The sequence below is a fragment of the Chiloscyllium plagiosum genome, unplaced genomic scaffold (genome assembly GCF_037043375.1).
Source record: "Chiloscyllium plagiosum isolate Xiang-an unplaced genomic scaffold, Cpla_swu_hap1 HiC_scaffold_8, whole genome shotgun sequence".
In the NCBI taxonomy this organism is placed as follows: Eukaryota; Metazoa; Chordata; class Chondrichthyes; order Orectolobiformes; family Hemiscylliidae; genus Chiloscyllium; species Chiloscyllium plagiosum.
The window spans coordinates 90,990,834-91,011,163 of NW_028270146.1; the positions used below are offsets into that span (position 1 = coordinate 90,990,834).

Consider the following 20,330-nt stretch of genomic DNA (forward strand, 5'->3'; position numbering starts at 1 on the left):
CTGTCTAATGACAGGGCAGCCCTATGGAGGGCTATCCACTCGGACTATGGCGACTTTACCTTTTGCTTGTATTAGAGAAGATCCATTCAACTGATTCCTGGATTGGAGAGAGTTTCGTGAAGAGGGGAAGTTGAACAGGTTGGGCCTATTAATCATTGGGGTGTAGGAGAATGTGATGTGACCTTTTTTGTAAGTATATGCAGTTCTGATAGAGAGGATGTTTCCCTTCATAAGCCAATCAAGAACAATGGGATACTAGGTCAAAATGTGGGCCATTTATTTAAGACATGGCCGCTGATGAGGCATTTCTTTTCTTACATGGTCTTTAAGCTTTGGAATCCACTAGCTCATTAAGCAGTTGACACAGGGTCATTGGATGTATTCAACCCAGGGTTGTAGGGGGAGCTGATTGGAAAGTGGAGTTAAGGCCACAGTCAGATCTGCTATAATCCTATTGAATGTTGAAGAAGGCTGGAGGGGCCGAATGGTCTACTCCTGTTCCTTCTCCTTATGTCCTCATGTCAGTTAACAAGGCAAATCCCAAGGAGGACCCAAAAGGAGGGGAGAAAGATGGAAAAGTTTAAAGACAGACTTCCAGAGTCTCGGGAGGAGCTACTGATCGATGTTTCAGAATGATGGTGAGAGGCAGATAGATTAACAGCAGGAGATATACAGTCAGTAACACAGGGTGCTGGGGGAGAGGGGTTACTGAGTGACAGTGCGAGGGAGTTGGATTAATATCAGGAGAGATACAGTCAGTAACACAGGGCACTGGGGTGTGAGGGGTTACTGAGTGACAGTGCGAGGGAGCTGGATTAACATCAGGAGAGATACAGTCTGTAACACAGGGTGCGGGGGAGAGGGGTTACTGAGTGACAGTGTGAGGGAGCTGGATTAACATCAGGAGAGATACAGTCTGTAACACAGGGTGCGGGGGAGGGGGGTTACTGAGTGACAGTGTGAAGGAGCTGGATTAACATCAGGAGAGATACAGTCTGTAACACAGGGTGTGGGGGAGAGGGGTCACTGAGTGACAGTTTGAAGGAGCTGGATTAACATCAGGAGAGATACAGTCTGTAACACAGGGTGTGGGGGAGAGGGGTCACTGAGTGACAGTTTGAAGGAGCTGGATTAACATCAGGAGAGATACAGTCTGTAACACAGGGTGCGGGGGAGAGGGGTTACTGAGTGACAGTGTGAGGGAGCTGGATTAACATCAGGAGAGATACAGTCAGAAACACAAGGTGCTGGGGGAGAGGGGTTACTGTGTGACAGTGTAATGGAGTTGGATTAACATCAGGAGAGATACAGTCTGTAATACAAGGTGCTGGGGGAGAGGGGTTACTGAGTGACAGTGTGAGGGAGCCGGATCAGCATCAGGAGAAATACAGTCAGTAACACAGGGTGCTGGGGGAGACAGCATACTGTGTGACAGTGTAATGGAGTTGGATTAACATCAGGAGAGATGCAATCAGTAACACGGGGCACTGAAGTGATTTGTGGTTGAACAAGAAATATAAAATATCTGTGAGCGGAGAGTGAAAGAGAAAGGAACTGTGGAAGATGGAAGACGGCATCTTTGATTGGATGAAAGGGAGTTCTATTCTATACACTGGCAAAAACCTAAGGAGGAAAGTTATTCAACTGTAAATAATATCAAAGTGTGTTGTTTGGTCCATCAAAGAGATGAACTCTGTACAACAAACTCCCCTGTGCAGCAGATGGCTTTGTGGTTTGGACTCACTTCCCTTTGAGGCCTGTGTGCAGAAGAGGATTGCTGAGTTTGTGGTGGAGCTGGGCACCCTGCAGATTTGTGCCTTGCATGGGCCATATTGTGTAAAAAGTGATTGGTAGGTGGCTGCATCTTTCATCTGGGATCAAATGAGCATTTTTATAAAGGGTCAGTGGGGATGGGCTGTGCGCAAAAAGAAGTAACCACACAGATCCAGACTTTGCAAATGCACAAGCAATACTGTTGAGTAAGTCCTGGTCGATTGTAACTCTGTTCCCATAGTAATCGTAACACGTGCACCAGTTTCCTCAATTTTGCACAGTGCCTTAATTTTATTTATCAAGTTGGTCAAGTCGAACGCATTGGGCAATGCAAATTGTTCTGAAGCTGTGGGTGCACTGTACCTTTAAGAGAGTTAAAAGCTTGAAGTGACAGCACCAAGTGTTCTCAATAAAATACAATATAACATGTAGCCCCGGCTACTGGGTTAGCTAGGGTTGCTGGTTGCCTGGAAATGACAAAACAGGTTCAAATTAGGCCAATCAGTTAAAATTACACACCAAAAACTAACAAATTCCAATTAAGTTTGAATTGAGTATATTGACAATCTTAAAAGCTAAAGACACAATCCAATGCTTGAGGTATAAGACCGGGGAAAATTGAACAGTTGGGAGGAGAACTGCTACCAGACCAACAGCTATAGACTGCCAGTCAGAACTCTCTGAGAGGTACCTGTCTAGAGAAGGAGTTTGCACAGGGAAAAACCTTAACACTGACCTGGAGAGCCAATCTACCGACAAAGATGAAGAGAAGATTTGACTGCTGGCTGGTTTTAAAATTTGAATTTTCCTGTAAATCTTCATTGGGAGTTTTTATCAGACTAGTATTCTTGAAGGGAAAGTAAAGATTGGCGAGAGAAAGGAGGTGTAAATAGTTGTGAGTTAATTATTCCCTGTTATACTTTAAGAAATAAAGTTGTTAATGTTTACTTTAAATAGTTCATGACCCCTCAAATCTAGAGAGATTACTGCATAGGATAAATCTTTTCTGTGTTGCAGATTTAAATTAAGCAGAAGGGGTTACCCCTTGTCGTAACAAAATTCATTCAACGAAGAGCCCTATATGTTTTCCCATTCCCTCCTTCAGATGTCCTCACTTTGTCACTTCAGTCCTGAAAACGTTGAATATGTTGGACCAGTGTCCTCTTGCCACTTGAGTGGTTAAAGCTGATGTGTGACAGTCTAAATGATATTTTTCTGCAGACTGGGGGTGCTGAGCACATCATTGCCTAGCTGCCAGCCATATGCATACCCTTTCTGAACCCCTTCTTTACAGATCGCTTCTGGACTACATACGCCCCGATCTTTACTGCCATACCACTCACACTCCCCAAACTCCAACTGACCTCCTCCTCTAGTGCTACAATGCTGAGATCTCAGCACCCGTCCAATCCTGGCCCTGTGTATGTCGTCCACTCCATTTGCTCCCAGCTTTGGTGCTGTTCTTTCAGCCACCTGACCCCTAAACTCTGGAAGACAATGAGGTCTGCAGATGCTGGAGATCAGAGTTGAGAATGTGTTGCTGGAAAAGCACAGCAGGTCAGTCAGCATCCGAGGAGCAGGAAAACCGATGTTTCGGGCCAGAGCCCTTCATCAGGAATGCCTAAACTCTGGAGTTTGCTCTTTCTCTGTCTCTGTCTCCTCCTTAGTGATTCCTGAAACACTATCTCTTTGACCAAGATTTTGAATACTTGTACCAAGTGATAAATATTGTTTGATAATCACAACTGTGCAGCCTCTTTATGTTTTTTTTTAAACAATGTTGATTGTGCTGCATGCATTAGCTGCTGTTATTTTGCAACAGATGGAGAACGCAGGAACTTATTTTTAATTCTTTCAAGGGATGTGGGTGCTGCTGGTTAGGCCAGTATTTATTCCCTGTCTCTCATTGTCCATTGGGCAGTAAAGTGTCGAGCGTTTGCTCTGAGTCTATAGTCACATGTAGGTCAAACTAGGTAAGCAGTTACCTTCCCAAAAGGACATTACTGAACCAGATGGGTTTTCCCCGACAACTGGTGGTGGATTCGTAGTCATTGTTAGATACTTAATTCCAGATTCCATCCACCACAGTGGGATTTGAACCTGGGTCCCCAGAACATAACCGGGGTCTCTGGATTAATAGTCTAACAATAATGCCATTGGGCCATCTCCTCTCCATTGCTTAATCTGTAACAGATCCAAAAAAGAGGTGAAGAAAACTCCAGTGGTGAAGAACAAAATCACCATTTTTTTTCCAAAATTGTCACATTTGCCACATGTCATGTCTTAGTCAGTCATGTATTGTCACCAAAAATATCACTTTCTGAAAAATGTCACCGAAGTTGCACTTGAATCCAACCATACTAATGGCGTCCACTGCCTCCTTCTGGACATTTAGTGCTTTGAAATAACAGAAAACGGCTGTAAAAGCTCCAAATGTCAGCTAGCAGAACTGATGAAGGGTCATTGATCTGTGTTTACTCTGTTTCCGCTAATACTATCGGTCCTGCTGAGGGGTGCCAACCTTTTCTTTGATGTTGATTCAGCACCTGAAATCTTCTCTGCCATTGAGTTCCATCACAGTTAATCTGCACCTCCCTCCTACTTCCTGCCAGGGCTCCATATCACTTGTTATCTTCATGCGACAATGATCTATCGACCTCGGTCTCGAAAGCTCTGATTGAACCCAGCAGCCACAGCATTTTGGAGTGAGACAGTTCCACATTTCCCAGCACGAGTTGTGAAGGCCTAGGTCTTTGAGCTCAGTTGGCTGGATGCCCCATTTCCAATACAGAGCGACACTAACAGCATGGGTTTAATTCCCACACCATCTAAGGTTACCCTAAAGGACTCTCCTTCTCTACTTCAACCCTCACCCGAGGCATGGTAATTCTCAGGTTAAACCATCACATCAGCTGTCTCCCTCTCTCTAATGAGAGAGGTCTGGTCTGGTAAGACTATGGCAACTTTATCTTCTGAAGCTCAAGCACAATTAAGAAATTCCAAATGGCCATCAATATGCCATGGGGATCACAATATTTAAGGAAGGATAACAAGGTGGCTCAGTGGTTAGCACTGCAAGCTCATAGGGCCAGGGACCCGGGTTTGATTCCAGCTTCGAGTGTCTGTCTGTGTGGAGTTGGCACATTCTCCCTGTGTCTGTGTGAGTTTCTTCCCGGAATCCAAAGATGTGCAGGCCAGCCATGGGAAATGTCGGGTTACAAGGTTAGGGTGGGCCGAATGGCTGGCTCCCAGACAATGGGGTCCTATGAAAGGAGATAAGTTGAACTGTAGTAAATATGGGTGCACTACATTGAGCTCAATAGTTATCAAATTCTTTTAAATTTCTTTTTAATCGCCTCCAAGTGATCGCAGAGGGTTCCTCCAGAATCTCAATGTGGCTTCTCATTCACCAATTTGTTCCTTCACAGTGCCCCAAGTTCAGGTAAAGAGCAGAACAAATTTGTCACTGCGCTCTTCGATCTCACAAAATCATCAAAACTGGTGAATCAAACTGCCCCCTGGAAGGTGCAGCAACAAGGTGAGTGTCTGGCAAAGTTCGCAAACACCACCCATCTCCTAAAAGATGGCCCGAACACAAACGTACTATGGAATGCCATACAGCCAACCCGCTCTGTCGCAACATGGGTCAAACATGGGCTCCTTTAGAGTCATAGTGATGTACAACACAGAAACAGGCCCATCGGTCCAACTTGTCCATCTTAAATTAATCTAGCCTCACTTTCCAGCACTTGGCCCATATCCCTCCAAACCTTTCCTATTCATGTACTCATCCAGATGCCTTTTAAATGTTGTGATTGTACCAGCCTCCACACTTCTTCTGGCAGCTCATTCCATACACACACTGCCCACTGTGTGAAAAAGTTGCCCCTTAAGTCCTTTTTAAATTTTTCCCCTCTCACCCTAAACATATGCCCTTTAGTTCTGGACTTTCCGACCCCAGGGAAAAGAACTTGTCTACTCACCCTATCCATGCCCCTCATGATTTTATAAACTTCTATAAGGTCATCCCTCAGCCTCCAATGCTCTAGGGAAAACAGCCCCAGCCTATTCAGCCTCTCCCTATAGCTCAACGCCTCCAACCCTGGCAACATCCTTGTAAATCTTTTCTGAACCCTTTCAAGTTTCACAACATCTTTCCGATAGGAGGGAAACTAGAATTGTACATAATGTTCCAAAAGTGGCCTAACCAATGTCCTGTACAGCTGCAACATGACCTCCAACCCCTGTACTCAATACTCTAACCAATAAAGGAAAGCATACCAAATGTCTTCTTCACTATCCTATCTACCTGCGACTCCACTTTCAAGGAACTATGAACCTGCACTCCAAGGTCTCTTTGTTCAGCAACACTCCCCAGGACCTTACCATTAAGTGTATAAGTCCTGCTCTGATTTGCCTTTCCAAAATGCAGCACCTCACATTTCCCTAAATTAAACTCTATCTGCCACCCCTCAGCCCCTTGGCCCATCTGAGATAACCTTCTTCGCTGTCCACTGTACCTCCAACTTTGGTGCCATCTGCAAGCTTACTAAGTATACCTCCTGTGTGATCAGGCTTCATTCCTTCTTTCTTTTGGTTTACTCTGGACAGGCTCCCACAATTGGGGTAATAATTTATGCCATTTACTATAAGCTCTTCAACTTCAACCAGCTGAGGGTGGGGCATGAAGAGGATGGCTGCACATGGAGTTGACCACCGGGGCCTGTGCCCACTGGAGGTGCCCAAGCTTGGCAGCATCGCCCCTCATGACCAATCACAGTCAGGGTGTCCTCACGTGTGTAAGAAAGAGAGAGAGAGAGAGAGAGAGAGAGGCAGAATCTGGGAGGAGCTGCAAGTGAGCAACTGATGCAGGAGAGAAAATGGTTGAGTTTGAAGTAACAGCTTGGAAGGCAAGTGGTTGCCTTGAGCAAGTCACTCGGCTTTACTTTAGCCAATTCCACATCTCAGGGGTGGCATCGTGTGGCTCCAAGGCCAAGGGGTCGACCAAGTGTGGCTCCATGTCACAAGGATGGTCGGGTAGTACTCCAGGTAATGGTGTGTCTCAGTACTGCTCTGCAGGGTGCCACCTCTTGTGGGCCTGAGGGGGGGGTAAGGAAATGTAGAAACTGTAAGGAAGAAGAAGGAAGAGTCTGCACAGGTGGGCAAGCTGCAAAGGAGACTGTCAGCTTGCAGAGTAGGGGTCTGCAACACAGGAGAGCAAAGATTGAGGCTGCAGAGAAAATGGAGAGGCAAGGGATGGATGGAGAAAGTTCTAGAAAAGGAAAGAGAACAATTTGAAATCTGCCAACAATGGAATACTCAAGTACTTGGGGGGCCAGAAAAACTTGAAATCAGTGATGTCATGAACATGTTGAAAGTGACGTGGAATCTCTAGCTTAAGGCAGCATAAGATCAGGAGCCATTATTTGGGAGAAACGTAATGGATGCTATTATAATCAATACTGACTGTAGTTAAATTGATATCTGTGATTGAGATCTGAAATGCAGTAATTTGGGAAGTACAATGTACAAGTTGTGTGCATATTCAATCAAACACACTAGCTGTGACTTTGTGAATCTGTCAAAGGTGTGTTTCAGGTGCTAGCCTGTTGGCTGGTGGCAATTTAAATACTGTGCTGTTTCAGAAATTAAAGCTTTTCTGTGTGTTGTAGCTTTATTTTTAATGCAGGGTTGAAATTTGAGGAAAATGATGAGTCCTTGAAATTCTGTTTCTGTGTGAGTCCAAATATCCTGTAGGCCAACTCAAATACAGAAGACGTTGTTATCTTATCTGACTACATCACCTAGTAAATGAGTTAGTGGGAATGAAGATGTAGTCCCTGAAAAACAAAATGTAGCCTATGGAAATTATAGTGTATCTCTCAAGCAAATTTCAAGAAAAGCCCTCAGTAATGATTGTTTTGACATTTTTTTGATTTAGTTTGATTTGATTTATTGTCGTCATATGTACTGAGATGCAGTGAAAAGTATTGTTTTCTAGTATGCTAATGTATGCTATCCAGACAAAATCATACAAATCAAACAGAGTACAGTATATAGTGTTACAGCCACAAAGGAGCTGCAGAGAATAGTCAACTCTAATATACGAGAGGTCTGTTCATAAGTCTGATAACAGCAGGGAAGAAGCTGTTCTTGAATCAATTGCTATGTGTTTCCAAACTTTTGTATCTTCTGCCCCAAGGGAGGAGGGTGCAAGAGAGTACAACTGGGCCAGGGAGGGATCTTTGATTACATTGGCAGCTTTCCCAAGGCACAGAGATGGAAGGCTGGTTTGCTTGATGGATAGGGCTGCATTGACAGCTGTCTGTAATTCGTTGTGTGGTCTCAGGCACAGCAGTTGCCATACCAAGTTGTGGGACAAGTTCACAAAAACTCAAGGCTGGTTGAGCAGTGAATGACCAAGTTGTGTGTAATTGTCTGATGAAGTAGTGATCGCAAAGTGCATCATACTGAACTCTTAGCTTTCACTGGCCTTGATAAATAGAGACAGATACAAGAGCACAGTGTTTTACTGAGCTTATGGAAAATACATCGACCGGATCGTGACTATGGTTTCCAATTCTGGTCACCAGGAGGATGTGAAGGCTTTGAACAGGTTGCAAAGGAGTTTTACTAAAAAAAGCACCAAGAATGAGTGATTACAGACAAGTTTAGATTACTTCACTAACAGCCAAGAAACCTGAGAAGATTCGATGGAGGTGGATAAATTTCTGAAGGTTCAGATAATATAACCAAAAATTGTTTTCAGTGGCTGAAAGATCAATGATTCAGATTCTAATTGTTCAGGAAAAGAACCACAGAAGTAACATTATATAAGGATTTGAAGTATACTCCTTCCCCGAAATCGAGGTGGCTACTGATTCAAATTAATGTTCAGGAGAAGATTGGATAACCGAATGGTGTGAAGGGGTAAACAAAGATTGGATTGGTGAGGGCTAACGTTCTGTCTGAGCTGTGCCTGCATGCAATGTTCCACGCATTGTGATTGATATGCTAATCAAGGCATGGGCTTCAATTTCCAGAAGTCACTGCAGCCGGTAAGAAAATTAGAGGGAACGCTGGAGGCGGTGGGGGGGTGGGGGGGGGGGGGGGTGGTGGCAGTGAAAGGAATGATAGGATTTCTTTCTGAAAGAACCATTGCGGACCCAATAGGCTGAAAGGTCTCCTTGTGGTTTGCGCCATTCCAAACAATAGGACCCAAGATTCACCATCAGGGTACTTGACAGACGCTCCAATTTGACAGAGAAATAATGCAGCAGACTTAGAGAGGGTACGACGGACGAAGTCAGGCGTCAGGGAAAGAATGTTAGGGTCAAGGCCTGCAGCAGGGAGAGGAGCTCAAAATGGAGTCAGGCCACAGTGAGAGCATGGGAAAGACCCCCAGTCTAGCAGTGGAACGGAGATCTGTCCATCAGACGAGAAGTACATGGGCAAATCTACAGCAGGGCAGCAAGCTCTGGAGGCAGCCTGCAAAGCAGTCCAGGAACAAAGGAAACACTCAGAGCAGGGAACGTGGCAAGCTGCATGAATCTGTTGGCTGAACACTTGGCTGAACACAGAGCTCTATGGTTGCCATTTCTGGGTGAACATGCAAATGGCAGGTGAGAGTGCGTCTTCTGGACTGTGCGAGTGGCCCAACTGCGCCAACTGAGATTACTACTCTAAATGCTATTGGCTGACTGTGGACCTCAATCACATTGGATAGCTGGGCTTTAGCCAAGGGATGAGATTGATAGGGTAAGTACTGGACGGTTGAGGGCCTTCGCCTCACATAGATGTGTTGAATCCGAGCGTGTGGCATCTTGGGGAAGGCCACTGAGGGCATCACAATGATTGCCCACTCACCTCACATTGATGGCAGTCAGCCATTATTTTACCACAGCAACAAGGTGCCATAAACACGGGATTAAAGATATCGCACGGCGCAAGCAAATATTGCATCAGTAAAGGAAAAATCAGAAAAAAAATGGGACATAAGAGGGCACGGTGTCTCACAGTGCCAGGGTTTGAGTTCAGCCTTGGGTAATTGTCTGTGTGGAGTTTGCACATTCTCCCCGTGTCTGCGTGGGTTTCCTCCGGGTGCTCCGGTTTCCTCCCACAATCCAAAGATGTGCAGGTTAGGTGGGTTGTCCATGCTAAATTGGTCACCATAGTGTCCAGGGGTGTCTATGTTTAATGGACTAGCCATGGGAAATGCAGGATTACAAGGATAGAGTAAGGGGGCTGTATTTGGGTGGGATGCTCTTCAAAGAGTTGGTGTGGACTTGCTTGGCTAAATGTCCTTTTTCCACATTGTAAGAATTCCATGGTTCAATCCACACTACCTAATCAATTCAAATCCTTGTATGAAAATGAAAAGTGCAGGGAAGGTTTTGAATGTCCTGGTATTGTCCAATGTTCCACTTAGTTTGCAGGTTACAGTATTACAGTACAGCTTTCTAAACATCTCACTCTCAAATGAAGGGATCCAGAATGCCCACATTTGTCAGATCTTGATGAAGGACTTCCCAAGGCTCCACTGTATTTGGATCCTTCCCTGTCTTCAGTGGTGCGCGATGGTGAAACCTTTCTTTGTTTCCTAGCTTCGCAGTAACTTCGATCCATGCCAGAGCATCAGCCTCCAGTTAGTGTTTATGGCAGTCAGCCTACTAACTAAAGTATGAGCAGCTCAGAACATGAATCCATAGATCCACCAGAATCAGCTTCAAGCTCAGGAGAATGGAGATGTGGCTACCTTCAGATCATCAGAGGCTGGAATCCCATCTGATGAAGGTATTCCTTCCAATGGGTTGGGGGGGGGGGGAAGGAGGTAAACAGAACTTATTCATCCCAACTGCCATAAAAAATGGCCAAGAATATGGCTCGAAATTGAAGTCTTAGCCAGGAAGAGGCTTTGAGACTTAGGAGTGGGGCATGGTATGAGGAAGTAATGGGGAGGCAATGGTCAAGTGGGATTATCATGAAGCTGTTAATCCAGAGGCCTAGAGAATGTTCTGGGAACCCGGGTTTGAGTCCCTCCATGGCAGATGGCAGAATTTCACTAAAGAATCTGAAATTAAGAGCCTAGTAATGACAATGAATCCATTGTTGATTGTCAGAAAAACCCATCTGATTCACTAAAGTCCTTCAGGGAAGGAAACTGGTGTCTTTACCTGGTCAGGCCTACACTTGACTCCAGATGTGCAGCAATGTGATTGACTCTTAAATGCCCCAATTAGGAATGGATGAATAAATTTTTAAGTGAAAATGAAGAAATTGTTAAGGGTCAAGTATTATTGGTTAAAAGGGGTACAGTGAAAGACTTCAGGGGAGGTGTAGCATATTAGCATTCTATGATATAGTCATCAATGATGCCATGGTGAGGACAGAACAAGATGGACATGGGACCTGTGATTCTAGGGTCTCAGAATGAGTCCCTCATCCTCTCCCTAATGTACTGTGGTATGTTTAATAAAACCCGTTGGTTTTAGCTTGCCAAAGTGCAAAGCTTATCCTACTACAGCTAGACATTTGAAAATTACCAATTGCCTCAGATGCATCAGTATCCTGGGGCGATCACTGGGATCAGAATTTTAAAATTGCACCGCTACTAGGTCCCAACTCCACAATCTTTTGCAACCGTGGCCCCAGTTGATGCAAAATAAAAATCGATGGCAACCTTTCCTTTCACAACTCCGATGGCTTCGGAGATGAATCCAGCTCCAGTGAAGAAAAGTTCACGAAACCATCCATCGCTGGAGACGGGAAAAGATTAACCACAGGGACAGCTGATTTCGGAATCCCCAACCCTTAGAAGAATCCCGAGGGATGAATACAATTAATTGTAAGGCCAAAGTCAACAATAAGAGAATTGACAGTCCGGAATATTACAGGCACCAACTCAGGTGCGGGACAAACTGAGGCTCTCGACTGTTTAACAGGGTGGAACGACACTCAGGCTTCATTGAACATCACTGCTTTCAAGAGGGATGTTAAACTAAAAGAGCTGGTTGACAGGTCTTAAAGAGAGAACATCACATATCCTGTGTGCCCAAGCTATGGATATATTTATATATTTATAAAGAACTGGAACAGTTTATTAAACAGCCCCTGTTAAAGTTGACAGGATATCAGGATCACCAGGAACACCATTTAAAAAAAAAGTGTAGCCTTAGCATCGCCATTAATTAAAGGACTCTATACCATTAGTAGACCCTGTTATAGGGGGGATTATATAACTCTTTTATGTTGGGTATGGCCTCAGCCTGCTTTCCTATTCAATTCAGGATCCTCTGTGTTTGTGTAGTTTAAGACCCTGTGCTAAAGGATAGCACACTTATAGCCCCAGTGTGTACCACATTGCAAGATGCATTAAGAGTGTTAAACAAAAGTGCTGGGCCTCAGCTATTTACAATCTATGTCAGTGAGGTGGTTGCGAGGTACAGGTATAAAGTATTCAGTTTTGCTTATGATACAAAGTTAGGTGGGAGAGCGTGTTGTGGACCATAGCACCATGAGACATGGGAGCAGAAGTAGGCCGCCGAGACTGCTTCATCATTCGGTGAGATCATGACTGATCTGGTCATCCTCAACTCCACTCTTCCCCCAACCCTTGATTCACTTTCTGATGGAAAATCTGTCCACCCCAGTCTTGAATGTACTTAAAGACACAGCCTTGACAGCCCTGTGAGGCAAAGAAACCACGAAGTGATATTGACAGGTTAGCTAAAGTGGGAAAGATCATGACAGATAGAATATAAGGTTTGAAATAGTAAGGTTGGCCATTTTTGGATGGAAAATAGAAAAGTACAGCATTTTTAAAATGGCAAGAGACTTGGGAAACTTGGGATGGAAGTGTTCTTGTGCAAAATCAACGAAGATTAACTTACAGCTATAGCAATTGGAAAGCCAGTAATACCGTTAGCCTTCATTAGAAAGGGATTGGAGTTAAGAGTAAAGATCATTATTACCCCATACAGAGCATTGGCAAGACCCTGTCTGTAAAGGCTTGGTCTCCTTAGCCAAGGAACTACATATTTGCATTAGATAGAATGCAGCAAAAAAAAAATCAAAAGATTGATTCCTGGGTTGAGGGAATTGTCTTAGGAGATTGAGCAGACTGTACCTACATTCTCTAGAATTTAGAAACTGACAGGTGACCTCATTGAAATATATAAGGTTCTTTAGGGGCTTGTAAAAGTAGAAGGTTCCCCTAGTGGCAGAGAGTAGAATATGGAGTTACAGAAGGGATGACCATTTCAGACAGAGGAGAAATTTCTTCTCTCAAAACTTTGTGAATCTTTCAAATTCTCAACTCCAAATTTCTGTGGCAGCACAGTAGTTGAATGTCTTTAAAACACCAGTCACTAGATTGTTGGATATTATGAGTATCAAGAGACATAGGTGCAGTGCAGGAAGGTAGAGCTGAGGTAGAAGATTAGTCATAAATCATATTGAATGGTAGAACAGACTTGAAGGGCTGAATTACCTTCTCCATCTCCTACCTACTGTATTCTTAAGATGCACTAGAGCAATTTACTAAGGTTTCTTCAGCTGGATCTTCCTGCCATCATCTAGGACATCAATGTCAATGGAAATATGGGGCGCCATCATCTCCAGGTTTTGCTTCAAGCCATCCTAACTTGCTTCATATTGGACTAAATTTTCCTAAAACTTGGTTAAATGTCAATTTCAGGGACTTTCATGAAGGGTTTTTCTCTATGCAGCCCTATTGAGCTATGCCCTGCAATTCTCTGTTGCTCAATGCATTATGTACACACCATGCCTCTACAGCATCACTCCTGCATTCACCGGTGATGGAAATGCTCGCTGCTGCTGGGACCCTTCCAGTTTCCTGACACCAAGCCCATGTTTAAAACCCAACAGGGCATCACGTCAAACAGTGTCAACCAGGAATTACCCTTCACATAGACATATTCCAAGGGAAATAAAATGGACAAGTTTCTAAGGCACTTAAGTGACCACAGACAGCATTTCATTGGAAATAGTATATCTTATTTGTAAAATTATTGGCATTTTAAGTCATTATCTGTCTGACCAACTACCATAGTAGCTGAAGCTACAGGAATGAAATGACAGTGCCCACCCTTCTTAAGTAGAACTACTCTTTCCCTGATGCCCATCATAACATAACATCTTGTCCGAGCTCAAAGTTGTAAAACCATCAAACAGTTGTTAATGTTAACTTTTTTTAAACAATCAGTAAAGTGAAGAAAGAACAAAAAGAAAAGGTTTATTTCTTTCCAGGAGTAAACTGGGACAACTTTCGAGCAACACATTCACAGTCAATGGACAATGCCTTCACCTGACACATCTCCATTGGGAACCGAATGCCAATTAAGTCATGTCAGGCATTTTATGCCTAGTGTTGCTACGTTCTGTAATGATAAATGTGATGTTCCTCCTGATTAATGCCTCCATCCTCCTTGTCAGAAGACTGCTTCTGCTCTCCCAGCTCTTCAGTCTCCATCAGTCCTTCCTCTTTGCTTGCTCCAGTTGTGCAGACCCAGCTTGCTAGAGTCATAGTCATAGAAATGTACAGCATGGAAACAGACCCTTCAGTCAAACTCTTCCATGCTGACCAGACATCCCAACCCAATCTAGTCCCACCTGCCAGCACCTGGCCCATATCCCTCCAAACCTTCTGATTCATTTACCCATCCAAATCCCTTTTAAATGTTGCAATTGTACCAGCCTCCATCACTTCCTCTGTCAGCTCATTCCATACACGTACCACCCTTTGCATGAAAAAGTTGCCCCTTAGGTCTCTTTTATATCCTTCCCCTCTCACCCTAAACCTATGCCCTCTAGTTATGGATTCCCCCACCCCAGGGAAGACACTTTGTCTATTTGTTCTATCCATGCCCTCCATGATTTTACTAACCTCTACAAGGTCACCTCTCAGCCTCCGATGCTCCAGGGTAAACAGCCCCAGCCTATTCAGCCTCTCCCTGTAGCTCAAATCCTCTAACCCTGGCAACATCCTTGTAAATCTTTTCTGAACCCTTTCAAGTTTCACAACATCCTTTTGATAGGAAGGAAACTAGAATTGCACGTAATATTCCAAAAGTGGCCTAACCAAAGTCCTGTACAGCTGCAACATAACCTCCCAACTCCTGTATTCAATACTCTGATCAATAAAGGAAAGCATACCAAATGCTGCCTTCACTATCCTATCTACCTGCGACTCCACTTTCAAGGAGTTATGCGCCTGCACTCCAAGGTCTGTTTGTTCAGTAACACTCCCTGGGACTTTACCATTAAGTGTGTAAGTCCTGCTAAGATTTGCTTTCCCAAAAGGCAGCACTTCGCATTTATCTAAATTAAACACCATCTGCCACTTCTCAGCACATTGCAATTACTTCCCTAGCTTCCCACAGTGTTCTAACGTACACCTGATCAGGTCCTGGGGATTTATCCACTTTTATGTGTTTCAAGACATCCAGCACTTCGTCTTCTGTAATATGGACATTTTTCAAGATGTCACCATCTATTTCCCTACATTCTATATCTTTCATGTCCTTTTCCACAGTAAACACTGATGCAAAATACTCGTTTAATATCTCCCCCCTCTCCTGCGGCTCCACACAAAGTCCGCCTTGTGAGCTTTGAGGGGCCTTATTTTCTCCCTAGTTACCCTTTTGTCCTTAAAGTATTTGTGAAAACCCTTTGGATTCTCCTTAACTCTATTTGCCAAAGCTATCTCATGTCCCCTTTTTGCCCTCCTGATCTCCCTCTTAAGTATACTCCTATTATCTTTATACTCTTCTAAGGATTCAATCGATCTATCTTGTCTATACCTTACATATGCTTCCTTCTTTTTCTTAACCAAAACTTCAATTTCTTTAATCATCCAGCGTTCCCTATACCTACCAGCCTTTCCTTTCACCCTGACAGGAATATACTATCTGTGGACTCTCAATATCTCATTTCTGAAGGCTTCCCATTTTCCAGCTGTCCCTTTACCTGTGAACATCTGCCCCCAATCAGCTTTTGAAAATTCTTGCCTAATACCATAAAATTAGCCTTTCTCCAATTTAAAACTTCAACTTTTAGATCTGGTCTATCCTTTTCCATCACTATTTTAAAACTAATAGAATTATGGTCACTAGCCCCAAAGTGCTTCCCCACTGACACCTCAGTCACCTGCTCTGCCTTATTTCCCAAGAGTAGGTCAAGTTTTGCACCTTCTCTCGTCGGTACATCCACATACTGAATCAGAAAATTTTCTTGTACACAATTAACAAATTCCTCTCCATCTAAACTCTTAACACAATGGCAGTCACAGTTTATGTTTGGAAAGTTAAAATCTCCTACCATAACCACTCTATTATTCTTACAGATAACTGAGATCTCCTTACAAATTTGTTTCTTAATTTCCCTCTGACTATTAGGGGTCTATAATGCAATGCCAATAAGGTGATCATCCCTTTCTTATTTCTCAGTTCCACCCAAATAGCTTCCCTGGATGTATTTCCGGGAATATCGTCCCTCAGCACAGCTGTAATGCTGTCCCTTATCAAAAACACCACTCCCCATCCTCTCTTGCCTCCCTTTCTTTCCTTCCTGTAGCATTTGTATCCTGGAACATTAAGCTGCCAATCCTGTCCATCGTTGAGCCATGTTTCTGTAATTGCTATGATATCCCAGTTCCATGCTCCTAACAATGTCCTAAGTTTATCTGCCTTCCCCCTTCAGCCTCTTGCATTGAAATAAATGCAGTTCAATTTATCAGTCCTACCTTGTTCTCTGCTTTGTCCCTGCCTGCTCTGACTGTTTGACTCGCTTCTTTTCTTAACTGCACCAGTCTCAGATTGATCTCTTTCCTCACTAACTCCCTGAACACCCCCCCACCCCACCACCACCACACTCCCCACCCCACCACCTTACCAGTTTAAATCCTCTTGAGCATCCCAAGCAGCTCTAGTAAGTCTCCCTGCCAGTATCTTAATCCTCTTCCAATTCAAGTGCAATCCGTCCTTCTTGTACAGGTCACTCCTACCCCAGAAGAGATTCCAATGATCTAAAAATGTGAATCCTTCTCCCATACATCAGCTTCTCTGCCATGCATTCATCTGCTGTATCCTTCTATTTCTATCCTCACTAGCTCGTAGCACCAGGAGTAATCCAGATATTACTACCCTCAAGAATCTCTTTTTTAAAATTCCTGCCTAACTCTCTATATTCTCCCTTCAGAATCTCATTCTTTTCCCTTCCTATGTCATTGGTTCCAATGTGTGTAATGACCTTGAGGACATTCTGCACCCTCTCTGAGACATCCTTGATCCTGGCACCAGGGAGGCAACACACCATTCTGCTTTTTCACATCTGTCTTTGCCTCAGACTAGAGAGTCCCCTGGTACAATCAATCACTTGGAACCTGACGTAAGCCTCATTGCATTAGAGCCAGTCTCAATGCCAGAAACTTGGCTGTTCGTGCTACGTTGCCCTGAGAATCCATCACCCCCTACATTTTCCAAAACAGCATACCTGTTTGAAATGGGGATAGCGCTACCTGCCTACCTCTCTTACCTTTCCTGGAGTTAACCCATCTATGTTACTGTATTTGTAACTTTTCTCCCTTCCTATAACTGCCATCCATCACATCCACTTGTTCTTGTAAATTCCTCATTGCCTCTAACTGTCTCTCCAACCGATCCATTTGATCTGATAGGATTCGCAACCAATAGCATTTATTGCGGATGTAATCCTCAGTAACACCTAAACTCTGTCTGGACTGTATTGCAAAGTCCGCCTTCTCCCAGAACCTCATATTTGGGAGGCCTATTCCCTGCTGAGGTAAAAAGGCTGCACTACATCTACACTCAGTCTGAGTCAGAGAGTTCCATAATGGTTGCTAAGGGTAACTCTTGTCTCCCAGTAACTATCTATGTAAGGCTTCCCAGCCATTTAATTTGAAATTTTTCAAATTTCTTTCAAACTCACTTTTCCTTACTATCTTCTTCCTCTACCTGAATAGTCTTCTAAAAGCCAAATGTTTGACTGTGCCCTACCCTTTCTCATTGCTCTCATTTCTTTCTTCGTGTACAACTTGAGAAATTTTCAGATGTCCATATGTAGGGCAGTGTTATATAAGAGCAAGTACTTTTTGTAACTGATATCTATGATGTATCAGAACTCAAACACCCTGTCTACAAAGTATTGTCTCCCATTGTCACAATGTTATCGCACATCTCCATAATTCCATAACTATTGGCACTTTCAAGCTCAAACTTACACAATTTTGATTACCCAAAATTTGCCCAGCTGTGATGATGACTTCCCGCCTGTAGTGGCATTGCTGTTTCTCATGGCTGCATCCGCCAACAACTATTTTCAATTCAACTATCCTGCTTTTGTAAATGCGCAGCAGTACACATTGTGATTTAGCTATTATTGATAACATTAAAAACGTTTATATCAAAGAAAGTACAGAATTATATAACTTTAAAATAAGGAGTAAACTGTGTCTGTGATCTTGGTCCTATTTTCATAGCATTTCTAAGACTCTCCCGATATAAAACATTGAGATGTACTATTACAGCCTCAAAATTCTCTTAGCTCCCTAAATCTGGCCTCTTGCACATTCCAAATGTTAATTGCTGCATCATGTCATGTTTTTCAGCTGCTAGGCCTTATGCTTTGGAATATTCTCCCTCCGCAGCTCTTCCAATGTTCTTTACAATTTACCTCTGACCAATCTTTCAGTAATTTCTCCTCATAGTTCCTTCTGTGGCGCATTGCTAAATTGTATTTGGGATAATCTGACATGTTCAAGACACTATAATCCTGCCTCAAAATTCTTATCAAATTTTGCCACTTTATTACCAATATTAATACTAGATAAAGTATGCAGAATAAATCAGGGCAGGAGGTAGAATTCCATCCATGGGCCCATATGTTTTTTCAGATGGATATTCAGGATCCAAAAGCACTGTTGGTAAGGAGAGAGAGAGAGATCCCTGATGTTTTGGCCATTTTATATCTTTCAAACAACATCATTAATGGGGAGGCAATAGCCTAGTGGTATAATCGCTAGACTATTAATTAGCTAATGTTCTGGAATCCTGGGTTCAAGTCCTGCCATGGCAACTATTGGAATTTGAATTCAATATAGAATCTGGATTTAAGAGTCTAACAATGATCACAAATCCATTGTCAATTGTTGGAAAACCCCATTTGGATCACAAACGTTCTTTAGGGAAGGAAATCTGCCATCTTGGCCTATATGTGACTCCAGGAGAAAGTGAGGACTGCAGATGCTGGAGATCAGAGCTGAAAATGTGTTGCTGGAAATGCGCAGCAGGTCAGGCAGCATCCAAGGAGCAGGAGAATCGACGTTTCAGGCATGAGCCCGAAACATCGATTCTCCTGCTCCTTGGATGCTGCCTGACCTGCTGCGCATTTCCAGCAACACATTTTCAGCTCTATATGTGACTCCAGACCCACAGCAATGTGGTTGACTCTTAACTGCCCTCTGGGTAATTAGGGATGGGCAATAAACACTGACCTAGCCAGAGACTCTTTCCTCCCATGAATGAATAATTTTTTTTTAAAACTATTGCCTGAATATTTTGCTGCTGCTTGTAGCATCTTGCTGTTTGCAAATTGCATGCTTCCTTTTCTACATTTTAATAACAACCAGCACTTCAAAAAATACGACATTCTGCACTGGGTTGTCCAGTTTATGTTAGGCACTATATAAATTCAACTATTTTCCTTTTAAGTGCTGCCTCATACCCTAACACTCACTGGAAATTCTAATAGAATATAAGGTGAATGAAGACCTGTTACTTGCCTCATTTCTTAGAAATAACATGCAAATTGAGTTAACCAAAAGAACAAGAGAGTTAATCACATATAAATAGGTGAGAAAAGAGTTAAGTATCTTTCTACCGGTTAATGTGAGGGATTTTGTTTTCAAACATAAGGCAGATTAATTGACTTCTGATTTTTGTTCTTATGAAGAACAGGAATCCAATCATGGTTTGTGGGTTAGTGGAAAATGTAGATACTCCATTTATGCAAATATGACCTATTACTTTCAAAAATGCAAGGAACAATTAATAGAATCCCCACAGTGTGAAAAGAGGCCATTCAGCCCATCAATTCTCCCCCAAACTACTGAATACCATCCTACTCAAACCCATCCCCTTCCTCGAATCCTACATTTCATATCACTAATCCACCTAGCCTGTACATCCCTAGGCACTACCGGGCAACTATAGCATGACAACCTGCACATCTTTGGACAGTGGGAGAAAACCGGAGTACTCGGTGGAAACCCATGCAGACAAGGGAACGGTGTGCAAACTCCACACAGACAGTCACCTAAGGATGCAATTGAACCAATGCTCCTGGTGCTGTGAGGCAACAGTGGTAAACACTTAGCCACTGTGCCGCTCAAATAAGGCACACATATTTATGCTTTAGCTGCAGGATAGTACATTATATGATACTGAGCACATGGTGGCTTAGTGGTACTGTCACTGAACTTGTAATCCAAAACTCTAGGCTAATATTCTGGGACATAGGTT

At 43.3% G+C, this 20,330-nt stretch overlaps 2 long non-coding RNA genes across 2 annotated transcripts in view; one reads left to right on the top strand and one right to left on the bottom strand.

Moving 5' to 3' along the window:
• Positions 1 to 20,330, top strand: part of LOC148149439 (uncharacterized) — a 33,367-nt gene that overhangs the window by 8,945 nt on the left and 4,092 nt on the right. Inside the window, exon 2 of the long non-coding RNA XR_015757778.1 lies at positions 5,202 to 5,311. This is a non-coding gene — a long non-coding RNA (uncharacterized LOC148149439). The remainder of the gene's footprint in view (positions 1 to 5,201; positions 5,312 to 20,330) is intronic.
• LOC122553814 (uncharacterized) overlaps positions 1 to 20,330 on the bottom strand; it is a 37,026-nt gene that overhangs the window by 1,890 nt on the left and 14,806 nt on the right. The window contains exon 3 of the long non-coding RNA XR_006312854.2: positions 2,137 to 2,240. This is a non-coding gene — a long non-coding RNA (uncharacterized LOC122553814). The remainder of the gene's footprint in view (positions 1 to 2,136; positions 2,241 to 20,330) is intronic.